Below are 6,118 nucleotides of genomic sequence, written 5' to 3' on the forward strand. Positions count from 1 at the left end.
AATCCCTTTAGAACATGACAATGCAGAGAAAGGGTTGAACAAGATACACTCTTTTTTTAAAAAAAATGTTTTGAGGAAGATTAGCCCTGAGCTAACATCCTCTGCCAATCCTCCTCTTTTTGCTGAGGAAGATTAGCCCTGAGCTAACATCTGTGCCCATCTTCCTTTATTTTCTATGTAGGACGACTGCCACTGCATGGCTTGATAAGCGGTTCATAGGTCTGCACCCGGGATCTGAACCCGTGAACCCTGGGCCACTGAAGTGGAGCGTAGGAACTTAACCGATATGCCGACAGGGCTGGCACCCGAACAAGATGTATTATTAGTGTTGCCTTTCACAAGATGTATTCTTAGTGTCACCTTTCGCTGGCTTCCTTTCCTCCATACCCTCCTATAAGAAAGACTATGTACTTTTCTCAGTGCTTCATATGTGCTCTTGTCCCCTACTATGATTGCAGCTATCATCTGTTTTTTGAAGACACACCCTAACTTAGATCTCTAGCCAAGATCTCGCTCTTCAGAAATTAATTTGTATTTTCACTTCTCATTCAATGTGTCCAACTGGACAAACTCAGAGACACCTCTGTCTGCTCTTGCAAATCTGCTCCTTCCTTACATTCCCCATCTCAGACCATGACATTCCATTTCTTTAGTCTCTCAAGCCAGAAACCTTGACATAATTTTTGATGTCTTCCTCACCTCCATCCAGGAAAGCCAACAGATCACCAGTCCTCATAGTTTTACCTCTGAAATGTCTCCATGTCTATCACCTTCTCTCAATCCCCTTACCCACACCTTCAGTCAAGTCTTCATTAGCTCTTGTAGTGACAAAGCAATGGTAGTCCTGATCTCTGTTCCCTGATTCTCCTCCACCCATTTCTCTCCCTCCTATCACTAGGAGAAATTATTTACAAAGCACAAAGCCAACATCCAAATTGAGTAATGCCTCTTTCGTGCTTTAAAAGCTTTAATGATGCCCATATATTTTCAAAAGAGTTTGGAAACTAGTGACCATAGACTAACATTGGCTCACAGACAGGTTTGATTTGGCCCATACAAGTGTGGAACCTTTGTGTTTTAAATTTGAATTAGTTGTCAATATTTAAAAGTTGGATGTTTCACATAAACATTGAGCTTTCTGGCTTCTGTTGAAAAATCAAGATCAGGCAACACCGGGCAGGATTCCTACAGAGTAGCCATCGGATGGAGTTCCACTGCAGCTGCCCATTCTAGAGGGGCATTGCTTCTCCACGTTGACACAATCCTTACAACCATAAGTCATGATGACATATATACCCTGAATATGATGATAATGGCACTTTATCTCTGTTTTTCCTCCCCCTAAACCCATAGCCCCAGTCTAATCATGAGAAAAACATCAGACAAACCCCAATTAAGAAGGATTCTACAAAATACTGACCAGTACTACTCAAAATTGTCAGTCATCGAAAACAAGAAATGTCTGAGAAACCATCACAGCCAAGAGGAAACTAAGAAGACATAGGGAATAAATGTAATATTATGTTCTTCATGGGATCGTGGAACAGATAAAGGACAGTAAAAATTTTAAAAATCCAAATGGATTCTTTTACTCAGCTTTGTTGAGGTATGATTGACAAATAAAATTGTAAGATATTTAAAATGTACATTGTGAAGATTTGATATATATACATATTGGGAAAGGATTCTTCGCGTCCAGTTAATTAACACATGTGTCACTTCACATATTTATATTTCTTTTTTTTTTTTTTGTAGGAAGCTTTAAGTTCTGCTCTTAGCAAATTCTAATTATACAATACAGCATTATCCACTATGGTCACCATAATTATACATTAGGTCCCCAGACCTCATTCATCTTAGAGCTGAAAGTTTTTATGCTTTTACCAACCTCTCCCTATTTCCTCCACCCCCACCCCTAGCTCCTGACAACCACTTTTGTACTGTTTCTATGAGCTGGAATTTTTTTTTAAGGTTCCACATATAAGTGATACCATGCAGTATTTGTCTTTCTCTGTCTGGCTTATTTCACTTAGCATAATGCCCTCAAGATCCAACCATGTTGCAAATGGCAGGATTTCCTTCTTTATCCTGGCTGAGTAATATTCTGTTGTGTATATTATGAATATATATATATATGTACATATATATACCACATCTGCTTTCTCCATTCATTCATTCATGGACACTTAGGTTGTATCCATATCTTGGCCATTGTGAATAATGCTGCAGTAAACATTGAAGTGCATATATCTCTTTGATATTGAAGAACATATATCTCTTTGATATTGAAGAGCATATATCTCTTTGATATCCTGTTTTCATTTCCTTTGGATGTATACCCAGGAGTGGAATTGCTGGATCATATGGCAGTTCCATTTTTCATTTTTTGAGGAACCTCCATACTGCTTTCTATATTGGCTGCACCAGTTTATATTTCCATCAGTAGTGTACAGGATTTCCATTTCTCCACATCCTCATCAACACTTGTTATCTCTTGTCTTCTTGATAAGAGCCATTCCAACACGTGTGCGGTAATACCTCATTGTGGTTTTGATTTGCATTTCCCTGATGATTAGTGATGTGGAGCGCCTTTTAATGGTGCCCATTTGTGTGCCTTCTTTGGAAGGTGTGTTCAGTTACTCTGCCTATTTTTTAATTGGATTGTTTGCTTTTTTGCTATTAAGTTGTGTAAGTTCTTTATATATTTTGGATATTAATCCCTTATCAGATATATGATTTGAAAATATTTTATCCCATTTCATGGGCTGCCTTTTCATTGTATTGATAGTTTCTTTTACTGTGCAGAAAATTTTTAGTTTTATGTAGTCCCACTTGTTTATTTTGCTGTTGTTGCCTTTGCTTTTGGCATCAAATCCGAAAAAATCACTGCCAAGACTGACGTCAAGGAGCTTCTCCCCTATGTTTTCTTCTATGAGTTTTACAGTTTCAGGTCTTAAATTTAAGTCTCAAATCCATTTTGAATTGATTTTAGTGTATGGTGTCAGTTGGGGTCCAATTTCATTCTTTTGCATGTGGCTGTCCAGTTTTCCTAGCACCATTTATTGAAGAGACTATCCTTTTTCCATTGTATATTCTTGGCTCCTTTGTGGTAAATTAATTGACTGAATATGTGTGGTTTTATTTCTGGACTCTATTCTGTTCCTTTGATCTATGCGTCTCTTTTTATGCCAATACTACACTGTTTTGATCACTATAACTTTGTAATATAGTTTGAAGTCAGGAAGTGTGATGCCTCCAGTTTTGTCTTCCTTTCTCAATATTGCTTTTGCTATTCAGGGTTTTTTTGTGGTTTCATACACATTTGAGATTGTTTTTTCGATTTCTGTGAAAAATGCTATTGGAATTTTGATAGAGATTGCACTGAGTATGTAGATTGCTTTGGGTAGTACGGACATTTTAACAATATTAATTTTCAATCCGTGAACACAAAATATCTTTCTATTTATTTGTGTCTTCTTTAATTTCTTTTATCAATGTCTTACAGTTTTCAGTGTACAGGTCTTTGACCTTCTTTGTTAAACTTATTCCTAGGTATTTTATTCTTTTTGATGTAATAGTAAATGAAATTGTTTTTTCAATTTCTCTTTCTGATAGTTTGTTGTTAGTGTATAGAAACATAACTGATTTTTGTGCATTGATCTTGTGTCTTGCAACTTTACTGAATTAGTTTATTAGTTTTAATAGTTTTTTGATGGAGTCTTTAGGGTTTTCTATATATAATTTCATGTTGTCTGAAAATAGAGACAATTTTACTTCTTCCTTTCTGATTTAGATGTCTTTTATTTCTTTTCTTGCTTGATGGCTCTGGCTAGGACTTCCAGTAGCATGCTGAATAAAAGTGGTCAGAGTGGGTATCCTTGTTTTGTTCCTGATCTTAGAAGAAAAGCTTTCAGTTTTTCATCATTGAGTACGATGTTAGCTATGGCATTAGTTAGTAATAATGTATTGTCGGTTCATTAATTGTAACAAATATACCATTCTAACATAAAATGTTAGGGGAAACAGTATGCAGAAACTCTCTGTACTATATTCACAATTTTTCTGTAAATCTAAATCTATTCTAATTTTTAAAATTATTTTATAAGAAAAAGAGTGAATTCATGGCAAAACTATAACATAGGTAAGCTATTTGTTGACTTCTTTCCTTCTTTACAATTCCTCAACTTCTCTAGCATTGGCATGTATTAGAGATGCAATAATAATGCATAAAGTATTACCTTCATATATATATACAAACACATAATATCCTTTCATGTATCTATTACCTTTCTTACATATATATATATATATAAAGTTTGGGGACTACCAAAGAATCAAAAGCCTTTCAGACCTAAGGAGACAAATTTCTACTGGTGAGGATTTAAATCATTGTCATATCTGAATGAGGAATATATCTTGTAGCAGGAGTAGAAACGTCCCCAGCATACTCCAATCATAAAATCAGCCCTGACTATGATGATGACATAAATAGGAGGACAAAGACCATGAAAAGAGCTGGTTTTGTAGAAGGTGCTAGTATCGCTTTCCTCATGGGCATTAAGGCCGTGAAGCATTGAAGAAGCAAACTCATTAACAAATTCAAAGACTACTGCCTCCCTACCCTGTAGAAATGGTCAGATTCTAAAACAACAGATATTTCAATTAATCTGCAAGGAAGGAAATATATTCCTGTGGTCCTCCCAACTGCTGATTTGTACATCACTTTCACTTTATTAATTTTATTGTGTTAATTTTTCCCCACGGGCACCTCAGGGGGGTGCACTGTTCTTTGCCCAGTCTTTCAAGGTGAAGAAATTTTGGCTGAAAGAGGCTCGCTGACTTTCCAAGGGTTATCTAGGGACTCATTAACAGAATAAAAATCAGGCTCCAAATAACGTCACTGAGCCATTACTGTCCTCTGCATCTTCCTGCTTCCCTCAACCCAAAGAGCCTCTAAATAAGGAGATAACATAATTAAATAAATTTAGGGAAAATGCAAATGAATGAAATCTGGGGAAAAGATGAAGATAAGTTAATCAGACAAAGTGAGATAGCTAAGGATTGCACTGTGTTCAGGAGACAGCAAATTAGATTGCCTTTTCTAAGTAATAAGGCAGGGCAACATAGGGCTATTCTGGTCTGTACTCAGAGGGATAAACAACCAGATGAGAAAGTAAGGGCCCCAACAGCACGATGTGCTGAAATCACGCTTCTTCTGGGAGACTCATTTTGGGGTCTATGAGCACCACACCTGCAGACACTTTGGGAGAACGCCAAGGAGCAACACCCTCAGATAAAATGCGAAAAGTGCTCAGGCTCATCCTCAACTCTCCACCACCTTCTAAAGGCAAAATTAAGCCAGATGGAATTGACTTAGCAAGCTAGAGAACTTAGGCCTGAGGCCTGTATTGACATGATTTATTCAATTTTTGCTGCCTTCAATCTCTGTTTGGATGGGGCAACCCCATGTGTATGTGAAATAAGTGACTTCCTACATACACAGTATGGCCTGTGAGATTCTGTAGGCCTGATTGCTCAAAAATTTCTCTCCCACAATTCCACTATGATACTTCCTTTCCCCCTCTGTGGCCTGATATTCTTAACATGAGAGAAGGAAAGCCCCGGGAATGGAGAAATTCACTACAGAGATGTGATTTCCAAAAAGGCACAGGGAAAATGTTTGCGTGTTATTGGAGCAGAAGGCCCTCTAGCCGTCTTCTTTAGAGCATCTTCTTAAGTTCGCTTGTGAACTGCCCTCTTTGACATCATAGAATTCAAGGAAGAGTGCCTGGTCTAAGGGCCTGGCATTTGCATTATGCCTGGGTAATCAAAGATTGGTTAGCCCTTCCAATCAATATTTTTTTCCAGCTGACAAATGGGGTCATACCTACCCACCTCTTAACAAAGACAGAGTTGAGTGAGGTAAGCAGGAAGGGCTAATCATGACCTGTTGGCGGGAGGTGAGAGAAATCTAGCCAGATCCATATAATACCCAGTAAGGTGAGTGCTATAGACTAAATGTTTGTGTCCCTCCCAAAATTCATAAGTTGAAACCTAATCTCTCCATGTGATGTTGTTTGGAAGTGGGGCTTTTGGGTGGTGATTAGGTCATAATGGT

The sequence above is a fragment of the Equus przewalskii genome, chromosome 27 (assembly GCF_037783145.1).
Source record: "Equus przewalskii isolate Varuska chromosome 27, EquPr2, whole genome shotgun sequence".
Classification (NCBI taxonomy): domain Eukaryota; kingdom Metazoa; phylum Chordata; class Mammalia; order Perissodactyla; family Equidae; genus Equus; species Equus przewalskii.